Raw genomic sequence first — 12,939 nt, 5'->3', positions numbered from 1 at the left:
AAAAAAAAAAAAAAAGAAAACAAAAAAAAAAGAGAGAGAGAGAGAGACATTTATTCAATTCATGGTTTTGGAGGTACTAGATGAAGGGTTCAATTTTGGTGGGGTCTTCTTGCTCATGAGGACTCCCTGAAGACTCATTAGGCAGTGCAACATCATAAAAAAGCAAATGTTTAACTGCTCTTATTATGAAGTAACCTTCTGGCAAAGTCAGCTATGGGCACCTCGCTGCTGATAACCTCATCTAATCCCAATCATCTCTCAAAGGCCCCACCCTTTCAACACCATCACAATGGCTCAGCAGATTTCAGTTGATAAACTTTGGGGCACATTCAAACCAAAGCATATATCAATAGTAAGCAAAAATAAAAGTAAATATAATAGGCTTTCATCTTGTTGACTTTATGAATTGTTTGATGATTCAATTAAAAATCATAACAAGGTAAGGATGTCCACTTTCACAATTCTTATTAGGTATATACTAGAATTTCTAGCCAATGGAACAAAGCAAGAAAAAGAGAGGAAAAGCATACAAATAGGAAGGGAAGAAAAATCAGTTCCTATATGTACATGGCACGTAGAAATGCCCAAGGAATCTTTCAAAAGATCCTAGAACTAATAAGTGAGTTTAGCCCTGGTAAGGAAGTCATACAATAGTCAATTGTATTTATATGTATTAGCAACAAGCACATAGATGTGGACACTAAAAATATAATGCCATTTACAATCATTTGGGAAAAAATATTTCAGCATGAATTTTATAAAATATGTGCATGACTTACATGCTGAAAAATACACAGTGCTAATGAAAAAGACTTAGAACATCTGCTTTTGTAGACTGGAAGTCTCAAGATAATAAAAACGCCAATTCTCTACAAATTGACATATAGGTTTAGTGCACTTCTTGTCAAGATCCCAATAAAAAAAATTCTTTATAAGTATTGACAGTATTAATCTAAAATTTTTGTGGAAAGGAAAATGAACTAGAATATCTAAAACAATTTTAAAAGAAAAACATAGGCACAACCACAGTGGCATGTGCTGCTAAGAGGTAGGGCTCCACAGGCTGGGACCACGGCAGAAGCCCAGGTTTGATTCTTGGTCTAGCCTAGCCACCAGGCATAGTGGCATGTGCCTGGAGTTCCATCTCAGAGGCTGAGGCAAGAGGGTTACAACGTGGTGAGACTACGTCTACTTTTTTTCACCCCATAAATTGACTACCACTTTGTATTTCCCTTTTTTGCTCCCTCTCCTGAGGGAGGACTCATTTCTGTTAAAAATGGACTCATTTCTGTTTTCCTATCTTACTTTTTTAAAGTTACTTTTAGCCATTGTATATCTTTACTGTGTGCAACATGTTTTTTTCTAGCATGCATGCAGTGTATGTCAATCAAGTCAACAATATTATCATATACATCATCAACTACAGATAAGTTTCCGTTCTATGTCTGTTAAATGTTTGTTTTTATTTTGCTGAGCTCCTCCCTCCCTCTCCTATATAGTCTTTGATATCTACACTTGCCCTCACTGCTGTTATACCTTCTAATCTTTTGGTTTCTTCCATAGAGTGAAGACATTCAGTATGTACTGAGCAGGGACATACAATGCCTGTCTTTCATGGTTTGCTTAGAGACCATGTGAAAAGGAAAGAAAGAAAGGAGGAAAGAAAGAAAGAAGAAAGAAAGAAAAAGAGAGAACTACTTCTACTCAGTTTCAAGATTAATTACATAGATGTAGAAATCAAGATCTTATGGGGAAGGTAAACACACATAGGTATCAATATCTATGTAATTAGTCTTCAAATTGGGTAGAAATAGTTCTAAAGAAAAATCAGTTCCTATATGTACATGGCACGTAGAAATGCCCAAGGAATCTTTCAAAAGATCCTAGAACTAATAAGTGAGTTTAGCCCTGGTAAGGAAGTCATACAATAGTCAATTGTATTTATATGTATTAGCAACAAGCACATAGATGTGGACACTAAAAATATAATGCCATTTACAATCATTTGGGAAAAAATATTTCAGCATGAATTTTATAAAATATGTGCATGACTTACATGCTGAAAAATACACAGTGCTAATGAAAAAGACTTAGAACATCTGCTTTTGTAGACTGGAAGTCTCAAGATAATAAAAACGCCAATTCTCTACAAATTGACATATAGGTTTAGTGCACTTCTTGTCAAGATCCCAATTAAAAAAAATTCTTTATAAGTATTGACAGTATTAATCTAAAATTTTTGTGGAAAGGAAAATGAACTAGAATATCTAAAACAATTTTAAAAGAAAAACATAGGCACAACCACAGTGGCATGTGCTGCTAAGAGGTAGGGCTCCACAGGCTGGGACCACGGCAGAAGCCCAGGTTTGATTCTTGGTCTAGCCTAGCCACCAGGCATAGTGGCATGTGCCTGGAGTTCCATCTCAGAGGCTGAGGCAAGAGGGTTACAACGTGGTGAGACTACGTCTACTTTTTTTCACCCCATAAATTGACTACCACTTTGTATTTCCCTTTTTTGCTCCCTCTCCTGAGGGAGGACTCATTTCTGTTAAAAATGGACTCATTTCTGTTTTCCTATCTTACTTTTTTAAAGTTACTTTTAGCCATTGTATATCTTTACTGTGTGCAACATGTTTTTTTCTAGCATGCATGCAGTGTATGTCAATCAAGTCAACAATATTATCATATACATCATCAACTACAGATAAGTTTCCGTTCTATGTCTGTTAAATGTTTGTTTTTATTTTGCTGAGCTCCTCCCTCCCTCTCCTATATAGTCTTTGATATCTACACTTGCCCTCACTGCTGTTATACCTTCTAATCTTTTGGTTTCTTCCATAGAGTGAAGACATTCAGTATGTACTGAGCAGGGACATACAATGCCTGTCTTTCATGGTTTGCTTAGAGACCATGTGAAAAGGAAAGAAAGAAAGGAGGAAAGAAAGAAAGAAGAAAGAAAGAAAAAGAGAGAACTACTTCTACTCAGTTTCAAGATTAATTACATAGATGTAGAAATCAAGATCTTATGGGGAAGGTAAACACACATAGGTATCAATATCTATGTAATTAGTCTTCAAATTGGGTAGAAATAGTTCTATGTAAGTGGAACTGAGTAGGAAACCCAGAAATAGACTCACATACATATGCCAAACTAATTTTTTGACAAACATGCAAAATCAATACAGTTTTTAACAAATGGTGCCAGTGCAACTGCACAGAGGCCAAAATACAAGACCAAAACAAGCAAATAATTTCTTGACTTCAGTCTTTTATACAAAAATTAACTTAAAATGTATCATGTACTTAAACATAAAATATTGAAATATAAATCATTTAGAAAAATAATGTTGAAATCTAAGACTAGATAGGATTTTTATATTTAACATCAAAATTCTAATTCATTTAAAATTTTTTTTATACATTCAATCACTGTATATCATTAGAGCTTGCATAAAGAATTTTTCCAGCATGAATACGCACGATATTTTAGTCAAGTTGTAAAAAATTGATACATTTTACTTTACTGAAATTGAAAATATTTGGTCCATAAAAGAGCTTAAGAGGATTGAAAGACAAGTTACCAAATGAGAGAAACTTTTTACAAATCATATGCAGCAAGAACTCATATTTAGAATATGTACATAATATATAGATTCAAACTCAACTATTAAAAAAAGACAAAAACTCTGGGACCAGCAGTTAGCATAATGGCTATGTCGCTGGACTCCCATGTAATCGACTACGGGTGAGTCCTGGGCCCAGTGGCTTAAACTCACGCCAGGTACGTGTGCGTGCGTGCCCAAGATCCCGAGAGGAGAAAGGAGGAGAAGAGATTGCGGCGTGGCCATCCCTCCTGGGGGGTGATTTCTCGCTTCCTGTCTCTATGTCTCTCTCTGTCTTTCTGGCGAGCACACACACCCTATAGCAAAAAAAAACCTCTCCAAAAAAAAAAAAAAGACAAAAAATCTAATTAGAACATAGAAAAACATAAAACAGTCTTTTTCTGAAGAAGCTAAATGGCATAAGTCTGTCAGAATATGTTCAACACCATGAGTCATTAGGGAAATTCGAATTCAAATTGCAATGAGATATCACTACATACATATTGGGCTGACTAAAATATATAATGATAACAAAAAGGAACAGTGCTGCCTTGCTCTTCACAACTGGTAGGAAGAACTGCCTTTCTGGGTGCTGGCACCTCTCCACCCTTCACATATCCAGGAGCAGAGGAAAAGTAGTGCTGGCTACCTGGCTTTAGCTCAACATCAAAGCCTATAGAGTTTAGGGTGTGGGAGGAGTAGCTGCTCTGATTTACTACACTAGGGGCAGTGTTCAATTTTATATTCCAGTCTACATTCTAGTTTCACTGCTGGGCCCTTAGCTACATATACCAGCAAGTCTGGACATATAGGAGCCAAAATATGTGAAACACAGTAAGTCTCTGCAGGAATGTTCTCCCCATGCTCACTCCAGCAAAAAAAAAAAGCTAGAAATTCTGTGTAAGTCTGAGAAGTGAATTCATAGCTAAATTCCTAGAAACCACAGCAGAGCTTTAAGAAATGTGAAAAAATCAGAATATACTTTGCCCTGAAAAAAACACAATAACTCCACATCGATAATGGACGAAACACAAGATACCACAAAAATGTCAGAAAAAGAATTCAGAATATCATAACTAAACTCAGTGAGATAGAAGAGAAAACAGTAACCAATCTCAGGAGTTGATAAAGTCATTTCTTGACTTGAAGGAGGAACTCTATAAAGAGATATTCTGGGGAAAAACAAACAAACAAACAAAAAACAAACAAACAAACAAAAACAAGCAGAAGTTCTGGAGTTAAAGCATGCAGTGCAGAAAATAAAAACCTCCCTTGAAAGTGTTAACAACAGATTAGACCATGCAGAAGAAATAATCTCTGAATCTCTGACTTTGAAGACAAGAGTTTCCAACTTAGTCCAAGCAACTGAGAAGAATGTAAAAATAACTACCAAAAATGAGGACAACTGAGAAGAATGTAAAATAACTACCAAAAATGAGGACAGTACATGGGGAACTCTAGACACCACTAACAGCTGAGTATTCCTCACATTGTAAGTACTAAAGAAAGTGAAGAGATGGGTAAAGGCTAAGAAGATCTCTTTCATGGTATATTATTTGAAAAATTTCCAAACGTTTTGCATGCAAAAATCCAAATTCAGAAAATGCAAAGGATACCACATAGATTTAATATAAGATTAACCTCTCAAATGCATATCATAGTCAAAATTATACAAATCAAAACCAAAGGCAAATTCTAAAAATGATGACGGATCTGTAAAAGGAAAACTATGAAAAACTAATAAAAAAGAAATTGAATATGGTACAAAAATGTGGAAGGACACTCCATGCTCTTGGATTGCAAAAATCACTATAATCAAAAGGTCAGTTCTACCCAAATTAATTTTCCTACTTAATTTTATTCTGACCTAATTACCTGAGATATTCTTCACAGATAGAAAAAAAAAAAACATAAAATTTTCCTAGAATCAGAAAAGACCTAGTATCGCCAAGGCATTACTGAGCCAATGAATAAATAGGTGGCATCTCAGTACCTGAGTTTAAAAAACATTACAAGGCAGTAATAATCAAAACAGCATGGTACTGGTACAAAAATAGACATATAGATCAATGAGACAGAATAGAGAATCCAGAAATAAACCCCAAACCACACTGTCAACTGAACTTTGATAAAGGGTATAAGACAATAGAATGGAGAAAAGAGATTCTTGTCGGCAAAACATCTTGGAAGAACTGGATATCCACTTGCAGAAGAATGAAACTGGACCCCTATCTGACCATTAGCAAGAACCTACTCAAAATAGATCAAAGACTTAAGTATAAAACTTCAAAAAACTTCTAATAAAACACAAGGAAAACTTTTGAAGATATTAGAGTAGGAAAAGTTTTCTTAAATAAGAAATAGGCAGTAGTCCCCAAAATAGTCAAGTGGATTATGTCATGCAAAAAAGCTTTCTCATAGAAAAGAAAACATTAGAATGAAAAGACAAACCTCAGAATGGTAAAGCATATTTGCAAATTATTTCTCAGGCAAGAGATTGATATTCAGAATTTATAGGACACTCAGGAAGCTCATCCATTTAAAAAATGAACAATTCAATTAAAAATTGGGCAAATGAATTGAGCAGACAATTCTTTGAGAGAGTTAAATGGCCAAAGATGCTAGAGACTGTAAAGGAGGAAAGTGGTTGGTAGAGTGGATGGTGATGGGTGGGTATGAGGTACAAGGGAAGAAAATATTTGACAGATGGAAAAATGTTAAAACAAATTAAAATAATGCAAAATTACACAACTGTAGCAAAAGTAGACCCAAGTCACAAAAATAAAATAATAATCCCACCGACAAATGTTGGCAAGAATACGGAGAAATTGGGTCATTTACACATTATTAGGGAGTATGTAGAGTGGAACATCTACTCTGGAAAAGAATTTTGTATTTAACAAAGATAAAAAATAAACATTCGAATATCAGACAACATAGCAAATATATCCCTGAGCATTTGTTCCAGGGAAGTGAAGACTTAATGTTCCTGCGAAACTCGTGTAGAAATGTTTATAGCAGGTAATAACTAGAAACAACTCACATGTCCTTCAGTGAGTGAATGTTCAAACAAACTGGTACATTCACATCATGGAACAGTACTCAGAAATACTAAGCGAAAAGTTACTAATACATGCAACAACATGAGTTGTAGTAATTTATGAGTCTGTAGTAAATTATGCTCTTGGGAAAAAAAGCAGTCTCTCCAAAATTACTTAACATGTGATTTCATTCATATGACATTAGTGAAAGAAAAAACATAATGGGTTAAAGAGGAGGCACACACAGACAAAAAAGCAAAACAAAACAAACAACAACAACAACAAAAATGGACATGGGTATGTGGGCATATTGTAACATGAGAGATTCTTAGGGTGGTAAAAATACTCTGTAGCTTGTCTGTATCAATATCAGTATGCTGACTGTGCTATCATATCAGCGTTTTTGGTTTTTGTTTTTTGGTTTTTGTTTGTTTGTTTAATTTGGGAGAGGTTTTTGCTATAGGGAGGGTGGCCAGAAAGACAGAGACAGAGACAGAAAGTGAGAAATCACCCCCCAAGGGGGATGGCAGCATGCTTCAATCCCTTCTCCTCCATTCTCCTCTTGGGATATTGGGTACACACGCACACACGTACCTGGCATGAGTTTAAGCCACAGGGTCCAGGACCCGAACCACGGTCAACTACATGGGAGTCCAGCGACATAGTCATTATGCTAACTGCTGGTCCCTGTATCAACATTTTCTATTATGTTATCACTGGGAAAGGAGAGATAAGGCACAGGATATACAAGAGATCTCTCTTAAAACTTAATCTACAACAATCTCAATATAGTGTTTTATTCAAAAAAGAAAAGAAAAAGACTCTGATATTGAAAAATTAAAATTCACTCATAGAAATCACTAACAACAACTGACTTATCAAGATTATAAAGAAAACATGTGCCAGTTAAACCAGGAACACATTCACAAAGAAAAAGTGAAATCATAAATATAATATCAGAAAAAGTAGAATTCAAGCCATAAACCATTCCACGGAACATAAAGGTCAGTTGTTTAAATGATGAAGAGTTTAGCATAGTCCTAAATACAGATAGAACTATCAAGATCTGATAGATATAAAGCAGCACAAACCGAATTGTGTCTGTGTAATTCCGAGAGATGGTCACAATAGAAGGTGGATGTTAGGTGCCCATACAAGGGAATTTGAGCAACTGTCTCTTTTTTATTTTTATTTTTAATTTTGCCAGAGGGTGCATGCAGCTCATGGGAGAGAGAAGAGGAAAGTGAGAAATGACTCTCCATGGGGGATGGCCATACCACAGTCTTTTCTCTTTTTGGGATTTTTGGGTACTCATGCACATGTGCCCAGTTTTCAACCCAGGGTACAGAATTCAAACCACACAGTTAGCCATATGGCTCAGCACCTCTCTTTTTTATACCTCCTTCTATAAAAATTGGTCTTCATTTGGGGGGGAGGGAAGAAAACATTTAACAGACACAAAAATGTAAAATTATGTGTTTAGGATGATATGTGTGGTAATATCTTTGACTGGGCTAATATGCGGTGTATTTATGCTGAGACGCTTCCTTTTGTAAAAGTGTACAGTGATGAAATGTAAATAAAAGAAGAAAAAAGAATAAAAATTAGTACATTAAAAAAATCAGTCCTCATATTAGACTATCAGTGCTTTATAAAACTGTCTCATAAAGACTATCCTAAACACAGTCCAAAGTTATTTATTTATTTATTTATTTATTTATTTAGAGAGGTTTTTGCTATAGGGTGCGTGCGCTCGCCAGACAGACAGAAAGAGACAGAGAGACAGAAAGCGAGAAATCATCCTGCCAGGGGATGACCACGCCGCAAACCCTTCTCCAGTCTCCTCTCGGGATCTGGGCACGCACGCACATGCGCCTGGCGTGAGTTTAAGCCACCTGGTCCGGGACTCAAACCGCAGTCAACTACATGAGAGTCCATCGACATAGGCATTACGCTAACTACTGGTTCACACAGTCCAAAGTTTTTGACCTCAGCATTTATTATCATTTTTTTTTAATTCTGAGAGCTAGGGCTAAATATCCAAGACTGATTTGTTGACTGCTCTCTGAACGAAGAATTGACCATAGAATAGATGATGAAAATTCTGCCCAGGACAGGGTTTAGAACTCCATCCCTGCATCCCCGTCAAACCAGAGAGGGGTCACTACTTACATTCATGATGCAGGTGTGACTTCTGTCCACAGCCTGCCCCTCCCTGCAGCCATGAACACAAAGTTAGTATTCCAAGCATTTGAGAAATCCAGAAGTGGGGCTTCTCTCCCTCAAACACAATCTGGCTAAACAGAGATTTAGCTAGGGTTCCTGAATAATTTATTTTTAATACCACAATTCTTATGCATGTCAGAGGAAGGGCAGCATTTCCTTAATCAAATAATGTAAGGTCCCCACGGCCTGGGCAGGCTCTGAGGGCTATACTGCAGCACACGATGGGGTCTAAACACTCCTTCCCCTCTGTTTCCCAGAGTTTCCCTCAGAAACCCTGCTCTAGCCAGTCTGGTCACTTGCTCTTACTTGTGCTTTTAACATTTTCATTTCAAATGAACTTTGAGCAAGTTCTTACATTTTTCAATTAAAACAAATTCCTTTGTGTATAACTCTGTAGAAAAGTATGTACACCTTCTCATTCTATTTACAAAATAGGATATTGCTAGTTTTCTTTCTTCATCATTCCCAGTGGACCTCCTTCTCCCCACCCCCCTCATCCCCCCAGTCTAGCAATCATTAGCTCACACCCATACTTCATTCTCATAAATGGCCACACAGGCCCTAAGTCTCTTTTCCTGGGAAAGTGCCTTAATCTCTGGAACAGGTTTTTATTGTATTTTGCTTTCCGTGTGATTTACTTCTCTCGTGCTCAATTCTCTCTCAACTGGTGATTCGGTGCTATCCCTGGACCTCCCTTTTCTGACATCGTAAATGTTGGTTCACTGTAAAAATGCACAAAGTAACTTTGTTCATATCCTCCTAGACCCAGGACTTCACAGCTTCCACTCATACCTAATGGAGCAAGAAATTAGACTTACATTTAGGGAAGTTTGAATTCAGGGAAATGAGAATACCCACCCAATTCAAAAAAATAAAAAAAATTAAAAAAAAGAAAGAAAGACAAACAATATACATTTGTTTTAAAATGTATTTTTACAAGGCAGGGAGTGGTGTGGTAGTTAAGATGGCAGGATCCAATCTGAGTGTCAATGGCACAAACTATTTTCAATGGCTGAGGAATGGATAAACATAAGACAAGCTTATAAATCATTTTCACTCTTGTCTTCAGCTGGGGAGTCTTCAGATACAGAAAATGGGATAATGAGGGGAAGGGATAAGGTAATAGAGGGGAGTTTTTCCTAGGAAAAGGGGAACTTCCTGGAATTTCAAAACCTACCCTTTTTAAAGATATTTCCAGTAGTTTTTCCTGTGAGTATAAACTGTCATGGCACCGGCAGGTGTGTTATTTAGCATGTAAATGACAATTTGAGTGAGGTTTGGGTCTTCTTAAGGCTATTATGACAGCCTGATCCCCCAGGTTCAGACTATTTCTTCACTGGGGTCCTCATCTTGTCCATGGGTACGTGTCCTACTGTCTAAAAAAAAATGACACTGTTCAGGAAGGGTTGGTGTATGGTATAGGGCGGGTAACATATGGAATATTATTTTCATAATACTTGCTCTCTCAAAAGAGCTGTGTGGAACATTCATATACTAGAGTCAACATATTTTCAGAAAACATTTTAAAACAGCAGCTTTTGGGGCAGGTGGAATAGTGGTTAAGGTGTTGGACTCCCATGAGGCTGGCCACATTCAAGTCCCAAAACTATTGTCTTAAAACTCACACCAGGTGTGTGTGTGTGCATGCCCAAAATCCTAAAAGGAGAATGGAGGAGAGGGGATTGCTGTGTGGCCATTCCCACTGGAGAGTGATTTCTTGCTTTCTGTCTCTCTGTCTCTCTCTGTAACTCTGGTGAGCACACATACCCTATGGCAAACAACATCTCTAAAAAAAAAAGAAAAAAAGAAAAGAAAAAAAAAGAAAAAAGAAGCTTGTATGTTATGACCTGGAAAATTAATAGGTATAATGTAAACATGAAGTATATAATAAATAAATAAACCAATAAGAGCCATACTTTTAAAGAAGTATACATGGTATATTATAATTTTCAATAACAAGTAAGCAGATTTAGCAATAATGTCTTGAGGAAAAATACTTTAAGCTTATATTTAAATTAAGGATTTTGAAAGTTTGTTTTCCTTTAGTAGTGTATTATGTAGTTAGACATTAAAGAGACTTTTGGGTCCATCCTCTGGAGGGATTGGTTGACAAGCTTGAATACTAAAACTCATTCCATACAAACAAATTTCTTTGAAGTAACTGGCCACTATGGTGAAAACAGGTTGGTTTTATGTTAAGAGATATTCTAGGGTTTTCCTCCCTATCAAAAAATTTACATTTAACTTCAAAATATACTAAAATTTACATTTAACTTCACAAAAATGTACATTTAACTTCAAAATACACTAACATGATTTCAATATGAGTTATATTTTTCTTGAAAATTTCATGATACCTTTTAAAAATGATTTATTCTTTTGCACCAACTATTTGAAATTTGATTGCCCTTTATTTTCAAAAATTGCAATTTCAAGCCAGGTATTTTGCAAAAGATTATTTGGGGATCAGGTGGCAACATGGGGGGTAAGGCAGGTAGATCTCCTATGGCCACCTGTGCAGTTTTCATCCTGGTTCTGGTGGCTTGAGAAACATGCCAGGTATGTGTGCGTGCATGCCCAGAATCCTCAAAAGGGAGGCAGAAATGGCTGTGAAAAAATTTCAGCATGACCCTTCCTCCCAGATGGTGATTCCTCCCTACCCCCATCTCTCTTTGGCGAGTTTGTAAGTCTTCTGGCAAATACTTTTTAAAAATTTTTTAAGTATTTTGTTTTTGTTTACCCTTCATTTTCATGCTCTTTTATCGTTTCAATAGATTATAAAGCATCTTAATTGCAATCATTCCAAGCTGATCTTTTTTTCTTTTCTTTTTTTTTTTTTTTTTAACAGGGGAAAGCACGTATGCAGTCCCCCACTACCACAAATTACGTGGTCGAATTTCCTGCATTTGAGGAAATTGCGGGATCAGCACACCCAGAGTGCAATGGATGAGCTTCACCCTGGGGAAATCACCTTTGTGATCATGGTATCTCCCCTGCCAGGTAAGTATCCAAGCTGATCTTTTTAAATATTATTTATTTCCTCTATGAGTGAAAGGGACAGTAAGAGAGAGCAAGAACATCTCAACAGAGTCTTGATGCTGCAATCAATTTGCCCACAGCAAGCCCTCGGTTGTGGGCATGTGTATGTAAAGTGTACTGTGGGAAGTCTCTAGACGAAATGAGAACCTTTCCATGTGGGATTGGCTCACAGAGTACTATGTTTTACCAGTATGCCACAGTCTGCAGTCTGACTCCTTAAATAGACTTTTTTTTTTTTTTCTTTAGAGAGAGGGGTTTTTGTTATAGGGTGTGTGTGCTCTCCAGAGAGACAGAGACAGAAAGCAAGAAATCACCCCCTAGGGTATATGGCCATGTCGCAATCCCTTCTCCTCCGTTTTCTTCTTGGAATTTTGAGCATACATGCATATGTGCCTGGCATGAGTTTCAAGCTACAGGGTCTGGGATTTGAATTGCAGTCAGCCACTTGGGAGTCCAGCATCTTAAGCAATACTCCACCTGCTGGCCCCCTAAACTGACTTTAAAATGGAGCCAGTGAGTGGCATGGCTGACCATGGTTCAAGTTCCAGATCCAGTTGCTTAAGAATCATGCTGGGTTTGTGTGTACATATGCACAAAATCCTGAGAGGAGAATGGAGGAGAAGGGATTGTAGCATGGCCTTCCCCTCTGATGGGTAATTTCTTACTTTTGCTCTCACTATCTTTCTGTTTCTCTCCAGCAAGGGCATACACCCTATGGCAAAACCTTAGGAAATAAAACAAAACAACAACAAAACAACAAACAAAAAACCCCAGGATCTGGGAATATAGAACTAGCTACACAAACACAATTATTTTATTACATAAAAAATAATTATTATGCCCCTAATAATCTTTTAGTTTCAGTGATCAGACACCTACTGGAAGCAAAGCAAAGGAGTGCATGTTCTTATATGTAACCAAATGTCTTGAAGTTCTGGTACCTGTTCCAAACCCATTTAGTAACGTGGACTTTTACCCTTTTAGTCCCCACTGAATGCAGGTAAAATTGAGGCTTAGGAACTTCAGTAGAT

At 36.9% G+C, this 12,939-nt stretch overlaps 1 non-coding gene across 1 annotated transcript; it reads right to left on the bottom strand.

Annotated features, from left to right (window-relative positions):
• Positions 1-11,714: 11,714 nt before the first annotated feature.
• LOC114009766 (U1 spliceosomal RNA) lies at positions 11,715-11,877 on the bottom strand. Its single transcript, XR_003551154.1, has one exon. It is a non-coding gene; the product is annotated as a U1 spliceosomal RNA (small nuclear RNA).
• Between the last annotated feature and the right edge of the window lie 1,062 nt (positions 11,878-12,939).

The sequence above is a fragment of the Tupaia chinensis genome, unplaced genomic scaffold, assembly GCF_000334495.1.
Source record: "Tupaia chinensis unplaced genomic scaffold, TupChi_1.0 Scaffold000620_1, whole genome shotgun sequence".
NCBI lineage: Eukaryota > Metazoa > Chordata > Mammalia > Scandentia > Tupaiidae > Tupaia > Tupaia belangeri.
This window is presented reverse-complemented; position numbering and strand designations above follow the sequence as displayed.